The sequence below is a fragment of the Engraulis encrasicolus genome, chromosome 3, assembly GCF_034702125.1.
Source record: "Engraulis encrasicolus isolate BLACKSEA-1 chromosome 3, IST_EnEncr_1.0, whole genome shotgun sequence".
In the NCBI taxonomy this organism is placed as follows: Eukaryota; Metazoa; Chordata; class Actinopteri; order Clupeiformes; family Engraulidae; genus Engraulis; species Engraulis encrasicolus.
The window spans coordinates 18,382,848-18,404,210 of record NC_085859.1 but is presented as its reverse complement, the minus strand read 5'-3'; the positions used below and the strand labels follow the sequence as shown (position 1 = coordinate 18,404,210).

Below are 21,363 nucleotides of genomic sequence, written 5' to 3'. Positions count from 1 at the left end.
TTATTTGTTCCCGTACTTTGTGTGCTCTGATTGTGTCTCTCCCTAGTAGCAGGAGGATCTTAGCTGTGGGGTCCAGCTCTGGGATGTGTTCTGCTACTTTTGACAGGTGAGGCTGATGAAGAGCAGCATTTGGTGTGGGAATTTCGGACCTATTATCAGGTAAGTCGTTGCACTCAGTGAGTGGTGGTAAGGGGATCGCAACTTTTCCATCGAGGGACTGCACAATAAAATCTGATGCCCTTCTGCCTGAAGTTTCCACTAGACCAGAACATGTTTTCAGTTGGTAAGGATATGACTTAGTGTGAATGTTAAACTTGTCAAAGAAACTGGACTTAGCCAACGACCGGTTGCTTTGGTCGTCTAACACGACGTAGGCCTTGATGGCTTTGTCTGGGTGGTCTTTCTGGTACACTCTTGCCAGACATATCTTGGAGCATGACCGTCCAACTTGTCCTGTGCCGCATACTGCTGTGCAGCTTGAGCTAATCTCACTGGTGTCGTTTACCGCTTCTCCCTCCCCGCCATGCTGTGGCGAGGTCAGAGGAGTTGTAGGTAGCGGTGCTGGTCCAGGGTGCATCGCTGAGACATGTTGGGTGCTGTCACACTCAGAACACTTCACAATTGTAGTGCAATCCCTTGCCATATGGTTGGTGGAACTACAGCACCTGAAGCAGATTCCGTTTTCTTTCAGAAATACCTTCCTATCATCCAGAGTTTCGGCTCTGAAGGCTTTGCACTTCTTCAGTGGGTGGGGTTTTGCATGTATTGGGCAGATGTTACTCGGATCCCTGGAGGCATTTGCCTCTGTAGGAGAGACATTGATCTTGTGAACTGCAATGGGTTTCTGGATGGTTTTAGGAAAGGCACTTTCAGCTCTGACAGACGATGTTGTAGCGGTATTTAAGAAGGCAAAGCTGGGGTCATTTCTTTTCTTGGCCTCATAGGATATGAATTTTGTGAAGTAATCAAACGGTGGGAACCCGTCCTTTATTTGTTTCTTTATACTTGGAGCCGGCGGAGATCCATTTTTCCTGGAGTCCATATGGCAGCTTGGTCACTATAGGCTCAATTCCACGCGTTGTGTCCAGGTAGGACAGGCCTGGTAAGTAACCATCCTCCTTAGCACACTGTACCTCCATAAGCAAGTCAGCCAGCTCTCGTAGCTTCAGATTTTCCTTGGCTGAGACTCTGGGAAAAGCGTCCAGTCGGGTGAAGAGGGCCTTTTCGATCACCTCTGGGGCTGCATAACACTCTTGGAGACGTTCCCAGGCTTTCACCAGCGCTGTTTGTGGTTTTGCTATATGCACTGCACGGAGCCGTTTCACCTGGTTGCTGGATTCTTTACCAAGCCATCGTGTCATCAAGTCCAATTCCTCAGTGGCTGTGAGACCAAGTCCTTGAGTGGCATTTTTGTATGAGGACAGCCAAGCACGATAATTTTCAGGTTTATCATCAAACTCATACAAACTTGTGTTCACTAGGTCACGCCGAGCTAAATATTGTGCCAGGTTTTGGGTTGCAGGCACACTTTGAGTATTTGTCTGCTGGGGGTGAAGGATGGAGCCCCAATATTCAAGTCACTGATATGTGAGGTGAGACTCTTGGGAATAATCTCAGGCCCGTCTGTGGTAAATGGATTCTGGCTGATTGACTGTTCGGCTGCTGGTGGCGCATAATCAAAGTCATAGTCTGGAAAATCCACATTGTTTGTGCAGTCATGTGAAGACACAGGTGGCTGGTGGTGTGAAACAAAGGGGTTGTTCGGGCTGTAACTGAGAGTGGCATTGATGGTTGGCTGTGTTGGTGGTGGACTAGCCCTCCTGGCTGTTTGTTGGACAGGGTCAGTGGAATGGAAGTGAGTTTGGATGTATTCGCTTGTTCGTTCAAGTTTACTTTGTTCTGTTGAATTTGTTTCATCTAGCACAATGTAATTGTTGCTCTCTGTAACCGCTGACTCCCAGACAGCTGCTACGGCTTCAGCTTCTGCTGCTTCACGGCAGGTGGCTAGTATCTCAATTTCAGTCTCTTTTTTAACTTTCTCTATCTTAGCTTTGGCCTCTTGCTCAGCATATTCGGCACGCACTTTTGCAGCTGCTGCTTTTGCTCGTGCGCGAAATAAAGCATTGGTTGATGAGGCAGATGAATGAAAGCTGCTCCCACTCCTGCTTGATTTATTAGATCTACTTTCCATCTTGACTCGAAGTTCAATGCTAATTTCTCAGTCTTTTCACTGTGTTGTCCTCACTGCAGTGTATGAACTGAAGCTATCCAACCAGTTAAACTCTGATGCAATAACCAGGAGTCTGTTCTGTAGTTAACATTTCACTGTTGTTTATCTGAAGAATCCAGCATTACATGGCAGAGTGAAAACTGTAACAAAACAAAGTTTGACTGTTTTTAACATAAAGCTCAGCTCCACATGAAGTCTCATTGAAGTCTCATTGTAAATACATGTAAATAAAAACGATCTTTTTAACCTATTTATTACATTCTCTTTCTAACATAAACTTAACTTAAACTATCAATATTTCAATTTAGCAAGGCATTCACTTACGACTTTGCTTCTAGCATCGTTCACGGAGGAATTCTTTGAAGTAGAAACCGATTTCAGTAGACAGGAACTGAACGTGAAGTAACTGATGACAAGGCAGGAAGTGGTAAAGAAAATACAGGAAACGGTATCAAAATAAAAGTGCTATTCTTTCTCAAAGTGTCAATATAAAAGTTTCTCTATATACATAGCCCTAATGGCGACACAGTTATATAAAAAATACATTTGATATGATAGTAGATACCTTGGTGACGTACTGCAGTACTGCAATCCAAGACATCATTATGGTCAAGCCTTTATAAAGCTAGAATAACACTGCCCAAAGCCATCCTGCTGTTTGACTCCATTGCAGATTAGAAATACCTCACAGTTGGGGGGGTTAGAGGAACAGTTCAATGGTCTCGGTTACAGTGTATCTAGCCAACTAAGAGCAGATGTGTAACTAAAGATCCTTGACTAGTCATCACCTCTTGTCCCACTTCAAACCTTGCTGGCATATGTCAGCTGGCTGGCTCTGCTCAAAAGTTATGGTAGGAGGGTGCCGTGACTCAGTGGACTAAAGGGTCCCACCCATTAATTTGGGGACCTGGGTCCGAACAGAGGTCATTTACCCAATCTCCCCTCTCTCTCTCTCTCTCTCTCTCTCTCTCTCTCCTGTCACTCTCTCACACTGCTCTATCAATAAAGGCACGCAAACCCGGAAAAGCATCTTAAAAAGTTATGGTAGGTGGTGATACAGAAGCTTGGTTACTACACTCTTAGAAGGAATGTGTCATTTGTCTGACACATTCATTGTGTTAGAACGGTTTTAACACATTATGTGTAGAATATGACACAACATGAGTAGTATTCAGTTGAAGCGTGACACATTGAAGTGTGAAGTTGTAGTTTGACACATTTTGTGTTAGATCACACATTGCTACGTATTATTTAAAATGTATTTAAAATGTACAAAGATGTCGAATAAACTGACATTTGTTGATCACAATCAACGAATGTAGCTTGATTATGAATCCAAAAATGTGTTTTTTAGTTTTAGTTTTACCAATGACCTTTCACCTTGCGACATGACTACATTTCGGGTATTGATAAGACGCCTGCAAGCCACAGCTCGGTCTTTTCAGCTCCGGACGAGCGCGACCTTCCTTCCTCCCCCGATAGGAATCGGTGACGAGGATTAAGCCTCACGAGAGGGTGAGTTCAGTTAACATAATTTCAATGTGCAGTGTTTCCCACAGAAATTTTGGAAACTATGGGGGCAGCCGGGTTTTATTTTGTCCGGGGGGGGGGGGGGGGGGGGGTCTTCTGACACGGGCCTTTTTTTGGGGGGGGGGGGGGGGGGGTGGGGGGGGTTGTATTCTTGCAGCGTAAATGCAAAACGGCAAAACAATGACTACAGTATGACATTGGCGCATGGAGAAACTGTAGGCCTGGGCCTATATTTCAGCCATTTATATTTTGAGAAATAAGGCTACATAAGATTTTACCCATGACTTGTATAATAGTAGTACATTGTCATTGTCAAAAAATGCAGTACAGTGAATAATTTTTTTTACAACACAGTTTCATTCGTCCCTCATGCAGGGGTCTGGGAAACAATAATAAAACAAAATAGGAGCAGAGATAAGAATTTAAGAGCACTGTGAAATTGTTAACGCATAGACGAAAAGGGTCTTAGAGGGTAGGCTATGCCTTTTCCCCCACACATATCTGTAGGCGTACACATTCTACATGAGGGGTGCTGGTCACAGGGCCAGTTTTTTCCAAATTCCTCCCATTAAAAGGGCTGAACAACATATTACACATTTATGTCTATATTCACATTCATTACACATTAATTTCTATATGCAGCCCGATGTCTCCTCTGCTGTGTCAATGAAGGTCTGTCACCAAACTCATTACAACTGTAAAACAAAGCCTAGGGAGTGTTAGTAAACTCATCCCAACTGTCCCTTCTCTGAAGGTTTTTTATATTGCTCCCAAACCCAAGTAAACTACAACAACTTGACTAGGCTTTTGATCCCTGTCTTTCAAGCACTTGTGGTTCTCTCTATAGCAGGGGTGCCCAACCTTTTTTTAAGTTGATGGTCTGCCGTGATCTACCAAGTCAAATTCAAGGATGTCAGTATGACCACCATTTATTAATCACCATTATTATGAACCAAATGTTTTCAGTAGGCTACTATGGCCGTATCTTTTCAGTGTGTTTTTAAAGTGTGTTGAATAGCCTATCTTTACAAAGCAATGCAGCACTGATAGTATGCAGAGATAATTTCAGTCATACACAAGTCATAAACAACTGAAACAATTTCAAAATGATAAACATTTGGTATATAAAAGGCACATAGGCCCTATTTCTAAAATATGATGAAGCATTATCATGCCTTCAGTGGCATAGGCTACAAATTAAAAAGGGCTCAGAAATTCACATTTGTTATGGGTAAATAGTAGGCTACTATGAGAGAGAGAGAGAGAGAGAGAGAGAGAGAGAGAGAGAGAGAGAGAGAGAGAGAGAGAGAGAGAGCAATGAGAGAACTCATTGGATTGGTTAACACCCCTGTTAAGTGTGACTTCTTCTATGAAGGTTTTTTTTTTTCAGCTCTCTGGGACAGTAGCACAGCACAGGCTTTCTATTGTGAGTTTGGCCAATCGTTTTGTCCACAACTGAAGCAAGAAACAGCACAAATTGAAGTGAATTCCATACATGTCAACAACTAACATTTCCCTTACACGCGGCACGCGATGTAAACGCAGTTAGCGATGATGCATGCGACTAGCGATTTGGACGAAGATCCTCGCATATCGGCGTGTCATAACGCATCGTTGCGCACATGTTCTGTCTCACCCGATGTTACACGTGTGCACACATGAATCAACTGTAATACCCTTACGGTCACTTCCTAATGCTTTCCCCTCATTCTGTGTTACCGTGGGACTACTTATATAACCAATACAGAGTCTATAGGATGTATTTACTCCAGGAGGAAAATGCGAAGGAAATTCAAAATCGTAATTCAAATCGTTTTTAACAAAAACGGATATCGTTAAAAAAAAATAATAAAAAAAAAGTAAAAAAATTTTTTTTTTTTTTTTTTACATTTTCGTAAACTATGGCGGCCAAATTTAAACTATGGCGGGCCGCCATAGTTTCCTCAATGTATGGGAAACACTGATGTGGGATAGTCGGTTATACTGGGAATTGTGTATGTTTCGCTATATGGGGGCTCCTTCACTAAAAGTTGCTGGTTTCTTGCTGGTGTGCCAGTTGTTAGCTAGACCGGACAAGGTCGCCTCGCCACACGGTAAGAAAGTGAGTTTCTATTTGGCCAACTGAGTAAGTTGTAAATCTTGTATTTTGGTTTACATTTACGCAATGAAGCACACCCAGTTGTTTTTTTTTCTCAAATGGCCAACAATTAGTCAACGTTGGAGCCTTGGCTAATGTTGCTAGCATTTCAGTTAGTGTGTTTCATTAGCATGTTGCTAGCGGCACCACCAATGAGCACGGTCGTGCCAGGTTTTATCAGTCGTTGTATCCACGGGTGTTTTTTATCTTACGGTTATAAGATATTAATAACGGAATGACTTGGTTTGGTATTTTGACATAGTGCGCATTATATTTTGGGCGCGAATCGTTAGCCCGAAGTCGTTACCCTTAGACGTTCTATTCCCTGTCAGCTAACGCAATGCATGGTGCAACCATGTTCCAATGCGTTGGGAGTGCACCCGTCAGCATGAATGACAAAAAGTAATAAGCTTGGGCTTGTGTATTTAAGCCACATGTAGTTTCCACATTAGTTTTAGCATACAGGTATTGGATATTCATAACGGAACGACTTGGGGGATATTTGATTTTTCTTATCGAAATATATTTCACCATATTTTGGGCGCGAACAGCCCTAGCTCTTTCCCTCGAACATTCGATTCTCGCTCAGTTAGCCCAGTTAGCCCTATGTTGGTGCAACCATGTTCCAATGCATAGGGAGTGCACGCCATGATTTGAAAAAAAGACTGATCGGCTTAATCGCCTCAGTAATAAAGCATTTTGAGTTAAGATTTGAAGTAAAACGTTCATCAGCGTAGGCTACTTGTGTTAAAATCAGCTCCACTGGTAGGTGGCAATGGAGTAAAGGGTGTAACAGCTATGTAATAGTCAGTTTTGGGAAGTAACGTATTACATGTAAACGGATTACTGTAATCCTATTACAAATCTTGAGTAACTGTATTCCCTTACAGTTCTTACATTTCTTACATTTCTGGTCATCTGACGCATTGTCAGACAGTAAAAAATAGACCATGCAGTAAAAGCTCCTATGTAAATATCATATTCATGTTGATGCTATCAGTAGTGTAAAGCAGTGTTTCCCAACCAGGGGTACGTGTACCACTAGGGGTAGGCGAGCACACTGCAGGGGGTACTTGGAAAAATGTTATTTTTATATAAAATGAATGGGGCAGTCACATAAGGACATAGAAAGCGATATAGAACATGAATTCGGGGGTACAATCTGACATCGGACATCATCCCACATTCAAGACTTAACAGGGGACCTAAAATATGTTGCTTGGTTATATTGATAGTCCTGCTGGATGTGTTGTTGGCTTATTTATAGTATATAATATAAAATGAGACTTCTCTAATCTGTGTCTCCTCACTAGTTTCCTTTCTGTCTCTTATGTCAAGTTACACAAGAAAAAGCAAATTTTGACAAGGATCAACGTCTGTACGTCTGTAGTCTCTTGTGGCTTTTTTCCCATCCTAAAACAGTTGTTTTTTCTCTCCTGCTAAAGCTGGATTCAGAGTTCAACGACATCTGCGAGGGAAAGGGCGATTTGTTCATCAGAAGATGGGATGCCATCATCATTCCACATCTGATCGATGTTGCGCTTAAGGAGAAGAGTGAAATTGCTGCCCTCGTTCAGGGAGTGACAGACCTTACAGATGGTATGTTTTCACATATTTTATTTTGAAGTATTTTTTAAGTACTGGTAAATCTTCAATGTTAGACTGTATTTGTAGCCATTGTCTTTTTTTCTCCGTCTTTGACACCCTTTTGTATTAAAACTGAACGCAATGAAGGGAAAATGTCATTTTTAGATGGAACTGTGTGTTAACAGGATCTGAATCTCCTCGAGGTATGGAGGATTGAGAGCATCTTTTTTGTCATTTGCAGATGAGAAGACCTACAAGATGTTGGTTGCACTAACTCGTCTTCTACCTCCAGTCGCCTCCAGTCGCTGCAGTGTCAAGTCGGCAATCACCCATCTTATTGATTTTGTACCCGTAAGTTTTGATTGGTTGTTTTTTACAAGCATTTTATTTGTAATGTATAATGTGCTGTGAAATTGGAGTGTCAGTTTACTGTCGACAGGGATGGGCAGTACTGCTATTGCATCTAATTGAAATACATTTTGAAATACAAAATACTATTTTGTATTTTTATTTCATAAAAATGAATTGCATGTATTTGTATTTTGTATCAAAATACTTTCTCCAGTATTTTGTGTATTTCACAAAACTACAAATACAAATACTTTGTTCTAAAGAATGTTATTACACAATATGAACACATGATGGTGCTGTAGGTTAAAAAGTATATGAATGCCCCTAGCTGAATTGGAGGTATATGCTTGGATTTCTTAAGCCTTGACTGAACAGGAAGTTCAATTTGTTTCAAGGTGATTGAGTAATGAATTAAATGATTAGCCAATGAGGTGTTAATGTTTCCCCATGTCATTCAAACTTGCCTTCAGTTTGCCATTTAGGGCCTTTTGTGTAGAATTGAGATATTTACCTGTGCATATTGTTTTAAAACTAGCTGTATAAAGTGCGTTCCAATATGCAACCTTGCTTCCTCCACTTCTGCTTGTGGCCTCGTACCAGGAAGTAATACGTCGGGATGATATCACTGACAACAGCATTACATTTAAATATCTCATAAAAGCTTAACTGTAAAGTCTTCGTCTCATTTGCAATTGGGATGGTGAATGAAAAACAGTCCCGTAAAAGTTGTTGTGGCTAGGCTGACAGCTGGGAAACCTAATTGTTTTCTCCACGGAGGATGGGCCAGGAGGCGGGGCGAGGCCACAAAAGCACAAGTGGAGGAAGCAAGATTGCATATTGGAATGCACTCTTAGAGCCAACCAGTATAGTTGCGATACCCTGGCCACCATGCTATAGGGAGCGCAGTTTCAATGAGCAGTATAGTTGCAATACCTACTCTGGCCACCATCCTATAGTGCACTTTTTTTTAAAAGCACTTGTATCTCTACTTTGTCACAGAAATGATTGCTATTCTTATGGCACTGACATGTTAATTCAGACAAATTAAGTAAAGAGTGAAGGGTGACCAGTTCAGAGATGTTCTCATTTGCAGGCCTCATAAACCGGCCTCATCGCCAACGTTGGAATGCGAAGCTGTTTGAAAAAATTAGTTATGATGACACAGCCTACAGTATATCTCCATTATATAGTATTATTCAACTTTTTGGTCTTGTGTTATCCCCACTGGGATGATTAAGGCCATACATACTTACTGCTGAGTATTTTGTATTTGTATTGAAAATACATGTAACTGTATCTTTGCCCATCCCTGACTGTCGATATAATTGGAAAGGTGTAATGACACCCCATGATGCTTTCTTTATAGAGTGGCTAACTTAACCTGCATAGAAAATTGACACATTTCATTTTGTTATACACTTGCCACATTTCATTTTGTGTTGCACACATTTTGTGTTGTACAACTGTAAATCTAACCAACTTGCCGTGCGCCAGATTGATCCATACTAGTTGCTCAACACAACTGGAGTTGGACAGTTGTCTGAAATGTTCTGTTTATATCTGTTTCAGACTGGAACTAACATCTCAACACTCTGTGATGCCACTGAGTCTGAGGGCAAAGCACTCCAGCCACATCTCGTTTCTGTTGGTCGCTTCGAGGATGCAGCACAGCAGTACGTCATCGTTGGGAAGAGTGACAAAGTCATCATTCCACTGGATGAAGATCTCACTGGTGCTGTGGACAAACTGTTCAAGGTCTTCTGGGTCTGCAACCTTTCATATCCACCTGAACTCTCCTCAGTTTTTGCATTCTTGAAGTATGTCTACAATATCCCTCTCTCCACAACCAGGGAGGCGCGGGTAATGGACCTAATTTCCAAAATGAACTCAGTTCAGTAATCATAACAGCAATGTATATTTGTCCAAAATGCAATATGTACTTCAAGCAGAGTAAGATTCTGATTTGGCACTTGCGTGAAGTGCATGCATTGTCAGATCAATTGGACTTCCCTCTGATTTGCAGCCAGGATGGTGGCCCTAGGACATACCAATGTATTAATTATTTTTCCAAACACTTGAATCGACAACACAAAATTACAAATGATTTTGAGGATCATCAGCCAAATCCACAGCCTTATCCTCAGCCTGATCCACTACACGCCACCTCATCAGAATTGCCTCGTCAAAATGAAGCTGAAGAGCTCTCCAACAATAACTGTTGTGCAGAGGGCATTGTTGAGCCTGAACGCTCTCTGACTAGGCCCAAGGGGGCTACAGCAAGATTTGTTGCAAACATGTATAGTGGTTCAAATGTTCGCCTCACTGATGTAACCCGAACTGTAAACAATGTGAAGGACCTAATGGAATCTACTGTAAGTGGATTGTAAGATTCAGTCATTTCAACTTTAAAAAGCTTGGGTGTGCCAGAGAACGATGAAAGGGTGCAGTCGCTCATGTGTGACTTTGAGAGTGCCAAACACACGTTTGATGAAATTGATACACCCCATAAAATGAGCACATATTTCTGGATGTTTTGTATTTCGACTACCATTTTTATGCATATGTGGTGAAGGTGTCGAAGACCATCGAACTGGTCATACTAGATGATTTGGCTGATTTTAGGCCCCTTGATATTGTACGAGATTTCAACTCAGATAAACTGTATATAAACCCTAAATATAAAATCTTTTAAATCTGACAGATGCATTGTACTGAATAATTTGTATCAATTTTGTACTGTATATTTGTATATCAATAAAAAATACTATGGTCTTGATAATCTAAATAGTTTGTTTTCCCCCCTTAAATTAATTGTTTTTGTTAAGTTCCAGTTTTATAATGGAGCAGTGATAAGCATAAATAAATAACACATAAATAACACATTCGTAAGAATAAATTACACATTTATGAGTTAAAAAAAATAACACATTACTTGCACAAAGTGTGTCAGGAATTACACATTTATGAGTTAAAAAAATAACACATTACTTGCACAAAGTGTGTCAGGATGACACATTTCTGTGTCAATAAAGATGACACATATGATGTGTTATCTGGAAATTGACACAAAAATGTGTTGTCCCTGAGCACACACACCACATGTGTTGAAATTCAACACAAGTTGTGTCATTTTTGACACATTCCTTCTTAGTGTGTACCGTAAGCCAGGAGCCTACCAGCTGGAGTCAACGAGAGCAGTTGGAAACATGATAGTGATAAAATAGCATGGATTTATGATAGATGTGGCAGCAAAACATGAACAATTGACCTTTCAGTGGGCATTCAGTGACAACACTCTGTGTGTGTGTGTGTGTGTGTGTGTGTGTGTGTGTGTGTGTGTGTGTGTGTGTGTGTGTGTGTGTGTGTGTGTGTGTGCGTGTGTGCGTGTGCGTGTGTGCGTGTGTGCATGTCTGTTTATTGCGGATTTGGAATGTGGATAAAAAATGTCACTCACCTACAGTTGCAATCAGTCATAGGAGTCATGAAACAAAGAGAGAGAGAAAAAAAGGTGACCATTAGTAATGTACACAAAGATTCAACACACAGTAAAAAAATACCTACAGCACACTGCGAAAAAACACCTACAGTAGTGGACAGAGGAGCCCTAACAAGGTTCGACTGTAAAACAATAAAATACCGCCAATAAGCTCCCTATTACAGCAGCTCTCTGTGTATAACACCGTTGTCCCTATTAGATCGGTCCTCTGATAGCAGCAGTGCTACTATTTTTAAGCTTTACAGATAATCAATCAATGCCAGCGCCAGAGAGCCTTGTCAGGCCTTGACAGCCCCGGTCCCTGGGTGCCGAGATACCAGCTGACTTTGAATCCAGATTTCAGGGCATTGCACACAGCGGGTGGACAGATGTATTGTGACAAGATTGCATCACAAACTGTTGCAGCGTATTACAGTATCCGGCATGGCCGGAGAGCACTAAGCAGGAATGTCACTACAAGGTGAACTGATGAGGAGGGAATTCTGGGTTGTTGTTTTTTTTTTGGGGGGGGAGGGGATGTCTCATTATGGCAGCAGGTCCCTGTGCCTCCTCCCTTATGACGGGTCATCATTTTGCCTGATATGTTGTTGTTGTTGTTGTTCCTGTGTGCTGACGCCTTGTTGTCCAGATTTGATAGGGACGACAGGGTGGCTCACCGGCAACAACCGTGTGCCTGCGACGACTGGAGCAAGACGGCTCACGGGTGAAGGCTTGTGGGACACCAGGGGGAAGCAGCAGGAAGACGAGAGGGAAGGAGGGATGTCTGATCGTGGCGGGGCTGCTTCCATGGGCTGGCGATGCTGTGGCTGCTCCTGCTGCCGGAGCCTCCCAATTAAGCGGTTTCACCTGCTCCCAAAGGGAGCCAGACGGACTCCCATCTGTCAGAATTACACTCTGCCGCTGTCAAGTCGGCTGCCACGGATGACATGTGGGAAGACCTCTTAGAGTCATCCGCCTAAAAGGCCTGTGTTTCAATAAACATTACAACTTTCAAATACACACGTTTCCGTCTGACAGCGCTCGTCTCCCTCGTCTCTCTCTCTCTCTCTGTCTCATGTGGCAGATGAAAAAGAGGAGCGAAAAAAGGGAGGAAAGAGCGGTAAAATGGTAGGAAAGGATGGGGAGAGAGAGGGAGGACTATTCTGTTCACTTGACATTAGATGAAAAAAAGACAAAACGTTCCACTAGGATCTCATCAGATTGGAGCATCAGTGAAGTTGATGTTGAATCAGAGTGTCATCCATTCAGCCAGAACGGCATTTAACAGCGCCTCTGCAAAGACAAATGGGATATATATCTTTTTTGTAAAAGCACAAGTGAATAATTAAACTATCATGAGTATCAAGGGGAGACAAAAGAAAAAGATGTGCACGTCAAAACCTAGATCCATTATCCCTCCACACAAATACACGTCGTCTCCATGGTTATGAGACTACATTGCCCTAACAATACCAAAACAGTTTCAAAGCAAATGAAAAAAAACTTGGATGGCTGATTTTTTCAACATTTTTCTCTATTTATTCTTGAATAAAGTGGAGCTGTGACTAAAGTATGAGTCACACTGAGCTACAAAAGTATATCAACATTTTCGCAACAAACCACATTGCTCTACGCTACGGAGTTGTGTGATCAGTGGGTGAGAACCAGTACGGAATAGCTTCACGGCCATTTTGGGTGGGTTTTCTAACAATCCCTCGCCTCCCTGACTTCTCAGGTTGAGTGCCAAATATGACATTACTGGCGTGAGGCCAGTCCCAAGGGGTCCCTGGACAATCCTGTGGGCTGGCACTATGATGTACGAGTTCCCATTTCGCTCCCCTTTTCCTTCGAGCGCTTAGGAGCAGGTGCGCTGATCAGTGGCACTTGATCTGTCAGTGAGATGGGTAAAAATAGCCCCAAAGATTGAGAGCAGAGACCGTGGCTCCCACCCCACCCCACCCCGCAGCCGGCCCTTCTGAAATTAAACTGACAGTGAAAGCAGCCTTAATGGATTTTGACCTCAGTAATTAGCTTCTTTGTGCTTCACTTCATCAAGGTGAACCGAAGCACAGGTAGACCTTCACACAGGACTAACGGAACACAGATTCTGACATAACGCAGTCCAAGATGTAGGAAACACACATGGCTAATCATTGCTAATTCTTACTGGGATAGATTGTATTTGGTATAGATTTCTTTGACGTTTAAAAACTACCCTGAACGCAGAGTCTCCACTTGCATTTGATGATGAAATAGTATTTCAACTACCTAGCACGCACGTAAGCGCAAGAGATCATGTTTGCCGTACCACCAGAGCAGAATGAGATGCTAGTACAGAGATATATCAAAGTCTTGCCCATTGGCAGCCATGTAGGCTATGCCTCTGGGCAGGTTTTTTGGGAAAACAACACAAGGCTCCAATCTAAATGGATGAGAAAATGCTCGTAAAGGCTTTCAGTGTCGGTCAGGCTTGGAAAGTGCACAGCTTGACCACATTGACACGGACAGCATGATTGCTTTAATAATCGGATAATTAAGTTTAAAAAGGTTTTTTTTTATTCATACTTCTTTTTGTGCCTCCACCAAATTTCAGTGCAAGGTCATTGCTATAGTAACTGCAGGAATAAAGAGAGTATTCAGCCAAGGTGAAGTATCCATTTTGATGTTTTTTAGCCTTATTATTTACCAATTATAAAACAGTAGCAGGTCTGAGGCGCAGATGCACAGTCGTCCTGTTTGTACTGCAGGTTCCCTATTTAAGCCCCATTCATATCTCCTTCAGCGTATTTTGTCCTGCCTTGAAATGTCTACGGGCGTATGTTTCATTAGGTAAATGGTAATGCCGTTTCCCCCCGGCTCCGATCCCCCCCCCCCACAGTAGCTTCACTTTTTATTATTCATTTCCCGAGGCCTATAATAGTAAGCACCGCATGCATTGCACACCACGGCCCACTTCAAGCGCAAGCACCTGAGAGGGAGGGAGCGACAAAAGCTGTGGCCCTGGCGATACACAAAGCCTTGGGCAGACGCAGCCGTAAGACTCGGGGAGCGCTGCCAATGGCGCGGACCCCACCGCTGACATCTCCATCCCCCCCAGCCAAGAGGGTCACAGCCGGGTCCCTGGTACCGGAGCCACGATCGGGCCACTGCAGCCGCCGGGCAATTATAACCCAGCCAAGTTTCACCCTGATCCCTTCACCCCCTGCTGTTTCTTTATGCTATGAATTATGAAGGGTGGAGGGAGAGCTGCCGGTGGGAAAAGAAATGAGCAGATACTCTCGCTTTCTTTCACAGTTATTTCACATTCCGACAGTAGCCACCCGTAGTGCACGCTGTGCATGCAAAGAGTCCAAGCGCAGGGATACGGTTAAGCCAAGGTGGCAATAATACCTCACATAATAACTATTCTCTTTCTTCCTCTCCTTCGCTCATCTCCAATGCAACGCAGGCAAAAAAAAAAACATTGCCATTGTAATTGAAGGCCCATGATGAAATGCTGAAGTGTGAAAGAAATTTCACAGTCGTGGTCTATACCTTGCATTTAAAAAGGGCTTATACGGACGGACGTGGGCTTACCACAGTGGCAGAAGACAGCCAGTTGTGATGATTGGATTTGTCGGCGTAATGACGGCCATTGTTACCTCAGCGTGGAGAACAGAAGCTCCATTACTCTCTAGTCCCATTATCCTGAGCCTCGTCTCTTGGCAACAGGTAGCGGAATTGTGACAAACAACGTCCGGCAGCACGCTCCCCACCCTGACAGTGGTAAGGACTATGTTACCACCACAAGCTCAGCAGACATGAGCACACGAATAGCACACATATGACATGCACGCACACACACAGGCACAGATACAGACACACACAAACACACAGAGACACACACAAACACACAGAGACACACACAGAGACACACACAGAGACACACACACAGACACAGATACAGACACACACAAACACACAGAGACACACAGAGACACACACAGACAGACACAGACACACACACACACACACACACACACACAGACACACACACACACACACACACACACACACACACACACACACATTTCAGCTTGCTTGTGCTTGCTTGCTATATTCCTACTGTTCTGCCCGTTTATGGAGGAAATATTTTCCCCCCGCGTCACCAGATTGTGACCAGAGGAGCATTGTCTTGTGAAATCTCAGCAGGAAACAAGTAAACTGGCCCAGAGCAGATAATTGGTGTCGGCAACCCAGCGTGACTCTAGCCCAGTCACAGATCTATAAGGAGCAAGAGGATTTGTGTGAGAAACAGAAGAGGGGAAAAAGTCACTGCTGGTGTCTTTTGATTCAGCTGGAATATTATACACAGACATGGCCGTCGTGGCTCCGTCCATGTGGTCATTACAGAGTTGCACGTCCATTTCCACAGCTCGCTCTGGGAAAAGGTGACTCTTCATTTTCGCACAGACAGAAGACCTGTCAAATATCCCTTACACATCATGTTTTCGAGTTTGAGTTACCGCAGCATGGTACTCTACTACAGTCGGCCTACCAACCTTTCAACGCAGATGAAAAGCAAACAGAATTTGGTTCTTCCTATTTCTCTGTGATATCCGTTCAGTTTGATGCCGTAAACGTGATACAGTAACTGTTGTCTTACGCGACGGAGGGAATGTAACGTTTCCACAGATAATGGGATCCCATTTCAAGTGTGCTTCACGTCGTCGGAGGTTAATTAACTGAACCCTCGGTATTCCTCCTTCGTCCCTTGTCATTAGCATCGTCTCTGTTCAGAACACGACTCAACATCCAATATCTCACTATTAATCAGCTAATACATTCTCATCCTCCTTTATTCTAAATACCATGGAGACCAGATGATAATAAACAAACATCCTCTCCGCGCGTGTCTCTAGAGATCCCAGGAGGGCCCCGGAATCACAATGGCTTATGAAGATAACCAACACGTGTGGATGAGGCTGTGTCTAATTCCCATCCAGTGACAACAAAATATTTCCTGTGTTTTCTAGGATTTGTAGTGAATTAACTGAAGAACTGGATGTGATTAACCCAGTAAGACACGGCCCCTGTTATAAATAAGCTGCTGCCAGAATGGCAATGACCAACTTGAAATGTATTACTAAAGGCCCTGTGCACTGTCATAGTGGTGTAGTACTATGGTAGTAGAGATGCACCGGATCCTGATTTTTAGGATCCTGCCGGATACCGGATCCACTACTTAAGATCCTGCCGGATCCGGAACCGGATACCGGATCCTACGAAAGGGTTGAAACACATAGCCAACTCGCACACATGCGCCATTTTTATTACGTTGGCGCAAACTATTTTTAAGACTCATTGGCTTACTGCCACACTGCTTTCACTCCATGCAACGATTGGGGTTGTGAAAGACTGCCTGAAAAGCCTTGGCTACGTAAAAAGTAGAGATGCCCCAGATTCTGATTTTTAGGTAACTGCCGGATACCGGATCCACTGCTTAAGATCCTGCCGGATCCGGATAGTCTGAAAAACCCTATTATCCTGCCGGATCCGGAACCGGATCTTGGATCCTGTACATCTTTTGTACATTTTGTACATCTCCTGTACATTTTTTTCATCGACAATTACAGCGCTCCACTGGTGGAATGTTGCGCATTAAGGGCCTACTCCACAGGTAGCGCATTCAGGCCGACTGAGAACCGTGCTGGATCCCGTTCCCGCACCTAATCGCGAACCGGCCGTCGTGTTCACGCCACAGATATTTGCGTTCGCGAACCGGAAAATTGGTTCGCAATGCGAACCGCAAAATACTAGGTTTTTCTCTGCGAACCGTGACGACAGCGTGGCCGTCAGCAGGTTCATCCGGGTAACACAGTCACGTGCGGAAAAAGTTCAGAGCCTGGTATGAACACAGGCAGTTCGCAGATAAACACTTTAGTGTCGAACGTAACTGGTGCGAGCACCGACACCGGCTCCGTTCTGGTCAGCCTGAAAGCCATAAGGGAGGCAGCGCTGTAACATACAGTACCGTACCACGAGTGGGCAACAGAGGTTCCAATCCGGCTTGGGCCATCTCCAAAGCCTGCCTTGTCTTTCTTTCCTGCTTGATTCCTATCACCAGCCTCACTATGCTATCCAATAATGTCAGAGTCTCACACCAGCAGTGTTGTGCATCATTCCCATTCACTTTACATTGTATTAGATCACTGCTGTGGTCTGAAACTGTGTTCTCGCTTGCGTTGCATTGGACACATTGGGTCTGTACTGTAGTTGAGAATTACTGAACTTTTGGTGGGTGGCATGCGTGCATTAACAAATGATGTAGCTGCTGCAAATGCTCCCCCACTGACACTACTAACCAATTGTTTTACAATCATATGCCGTTGTTTTCGTCATTGGCTGTTGCCGTTTGACAGCACCTCTGTGAAACGCACCCATGATCGCCTGTCCCCAGCGTCAATGCAAAAAAGCCAGACAAAACCCTAGCGAGACATCCTTCATACTAAGACCTACTCTAGGGGTATTTCCCGTTGATAGCGTTTATGGTGACTGAACTCAATAACTGAAAGTGATTAATTCATGAAGGGGCCATTCGAAAGGCAGGCGTGTCTGTCTCGTATCATTTGAACACCAAGGTGTCGTGTATTTATGGCAGGATAAATGAAGAGCACTGCTGATGGGTCTCGGTTTCACTTCCTCAACACTGCTGTTTCCCTTCAATGGCGGTGTGAGTCACTGATCACCCTGCTACTAATGTGTCCTTTCAATCTCTCCACGCCTAATTGATATGAGTCATTTGGACCATTTGTTGCTGTCAAGAACGCTGTGACTGCATGTTTTTTTTCAACATCCATTTGCATTTTTAGTTTTCTGGGTATGCTTAGCCTACATTACAAGATGTCACTGCCATCTTAGTTATGCGAGGAATGTTTGTATTTCAAGAAACTGACAATACAGCCTTGTTATGAGAATATGTACATGTTGCGCTTTGGTATACGTGGCTAATGGGTTGTGCGTTGTGACTGAACTTGACAATTCCCCAGACGCAGTTGTTTTTTTCCCAGTCATTTGCGCAGCAGCTGTTGTGTGGACTGCTTCTAAATGTTACAATAATTTACTGTTCAAGTAATGCATGACTCCTTGTGGCGCAGCAGTTAAGTGCTGGAGGACACAGTGTATGCACTGATTATAGATTGTAGATCTCAAGCATTTAAGACAAAGAACATTTAACTGAATCTGCTGCCCAGTCAGTAGATAGAAGTCGATATTCAAAACATAAGCTAACAATGTTAGCATTAATATCATAACATACGAATACATCATGTACATTATAATCCATTGCATCAGCATTCATCTACATAATAATCCTAAAACCTAAACGATACTGCACAGTTTATACAAATCATGAGTTTTTTAACCAAGGCTAACATGCTAAGCACTTGCTCACATACACGTGTGCCTATAGGTAACCATCCTTCATTTAACCCTATCGCGCCGGATGCATCATCTATGATGCATCAAATTCAAAGCCCTCTCCACGCTGACACAAAAAAAAATCCATCTCAAAAACATCCTGCGTGTCATTTCCAAACGTCCTGCAGTACGCGGAAACCGCCACAAGAGAGCAGCGGTCAACAACAAGTTGATCACAGCTCGGTGAAAAATGCAAAAATGGAGTAGAAGCGGTTTCCCTGACCGACGCTGAGATATCGACAAATTGCAAAAGGTTTGTGTACAAATTTCCGAAATATCACTCTACATCCTTTAATTTGAACACTTGCTTTGTGCAATTAATCAAGGAAGAGTTTATATTTTTACACCGTGTTGCAGAGAGATCGTGCTAAAACTGATGAAACATATAAGCACCATCCGGCGGTGGCAGGAAGTCAGCCATCAATGCATTTGCTCCATAGGGAAACTTACAAAGCATACCACGACGATCGTTTAACAAAACACACAAGTTGTTTTACTTCAAGACAAAGATATTGCCTTAAGAAACACGTTTTACTTGCGATTTTGAAAATGTAATGCAAAATGTTGAAATTATGATCTCGTAAAAAATGCATTGAAGTGAATGGAGAAATGGTCCAATTGTAGTAATGGACCCATATATTCAAATTACACATAAAAAATGAATGATGATCTATATTACACTCATAAATAGGTTGTTAAGCATTCGATCAGCTATGTTTTTACATAGATTTTAAAAAATTACCCAACCAGGCTGTGGGAAATATAAAATATGGTCCTGCTAAAACAAGGATAGGCTTAAAAAATGGCAGGATCTCACTAAATATTTAAAGATAATCCTCAAATTAAATTGTCTGACAACTTTTTTAAATTAAAAAAAAGATGCAAATGCATTAAAAGTCATTTTTCAATGGTCATGAAATTGGAATTTTCATTCCCTTTAAAGCCTTATGCATCATATATGATGCATCAAATATCTCAGTGACCTTAACAAAATTTAGATTTTTTTTTTTACATTTCTTATAAGGGACCAATATTGAAGCAAATTACAAAAAAATAGAATTTTCTCTCATTGCTTTCATGGTTCAGGTTTCACAGGGTTAACAATCAGTTAACCATCGCACTTCATTTCATGGTTTCCATGTTATTGGACGCGTGCAGTGGCTCTGTTTACCGCTATGTCAGTCGGCTGATCCGACTGAGAACAGACAACCAGGTTTGTTTTCTGGCCATAGGTTTGTAGACCTTGTTTATTTATGCAGGCTTAGCGAGCCCTACCGATACAGTACAGAAAGATCCCAACATTTTGAACAGAAGTGCAGGCTACACCAGCAGGAAGGAAAAAAATCAATACAGCTCTACCTGACCAATCTCTATAAGATGTAGTTTTGTTTGAGAGGCTATACGAGGGTAATGTTGTGATTGAGTAGTTAAAAAGTGACAGTGTGCTATCGCTGGACTGATGACGTACAGTTTCTCCGTCCATCCTCCTAGCAACCATGCGGAAATGGAGTTGTGACAGGACATGTATTACTTACACTGTCCAGTGTACACTTCAAGGCTTTTCCTCTTCTCCAACATCGCCCCCACATAATAAAAAAATCATGTCACTGTAAGTCATAAATAAATGAAAGCCTTACAGTGAGCCTTCCATACAGTGAGCAGCAAATCCTCTATGCCTTTGGATTGCTGGAATGGCGGGTAGTACGGTTGTCAGTGGCACGCGATCTGATGTGTGCAAGGATCTGTTTCATGTCAACAGATTCCTATACATAACTAATGGACAGAATTAGCACTTGTACAAACTGGCTTAATCACAAACACGATCTCACGAGCACACACACAACTGCAGGCATGCACAGGCACACGCACACGCACACGCACACGCACACACACACACACACACACACACACACACACACACACACACACACACACACACACACACCCTCTCAACACAACCACAGTATATGTTCTTATGCTGTGTACGAGGGCAACCAATACATGCTTGTGGAAGAAAAAAAACAAGCAGGAGAGACTATGAGAGACACGGTTGGGAAGAGAACAACAACAAGATCGGGGGGGGGGGACCTACACTAGACTTGATATCACAGCTTGATACCAGAGATATTGGCAGGTTAATGCCAAAGCAGAGGCACTGCGCTGGGACACTAACCCCCCTTTTATTAATGCTGTAGGTGAAGGGATATGAAATTAAACCCAGGAGAGGCAGAATGGTCCCTCAACGAACCGGAGCTGTTTGCCAGAGTGCTTCTGACAAAAAAAGAAAAGAAAAAGAAAAGCAGTCAATGTTTTTGACTGTATTTTTTTGTTTTGTTTTGGGGTTGATTCTCCCCTGGCAACTGGAAGTGGTTGAGAGACCATCTTTAAGGCAGAAAAGGGCATTCAGATGCAGGCAGAAGAGGGCTGTTATGAGTTTGGCCAGAAAAACACAAATACACCGTTCTGTGTTTTTCCCTCAAGCCCCCTCCCTAAAAGCGTGTGCATACACACACACACACACACGCACGCACGCACGCACGCACGCACGCACGCACGCACGCACGCACGCACGCACGCACGCACGCACGCACGCAC

The 21,363-nt window shown here is 43.1% G+C and overlaps 1 protein-coding gene and 1 long non-coding RNA gene across 2 annotated transcripts in view; one reads left to right on the top strand and one right to left on the bottom strand.

Moving 5' to 3' along the window:
• LOC134445807 (netrin receptor UNC5D-like) overlaps positions 1 to 21,363 on the bottom strand; it is a 226,568-nt gene that overhangs the window by 157,692 nt on the left and 47,513 nt on the right. The gene's annotated exons all lie outside the window — the stretch shown is intronic.
• Positions 3,583 to 10,533, top strand: LOC134445808 (uncharacterized). The gene is made up of 4 exons (XR_010034358.1): positions 3,583 to 3,745; positions 7,343 to 7,496; positions 7,726 to 7,835; positions 9,405 to 10,533. It is a non-coding gene; the product is annotated as an uncharacterized LOC134445808 (long non-coding RNA).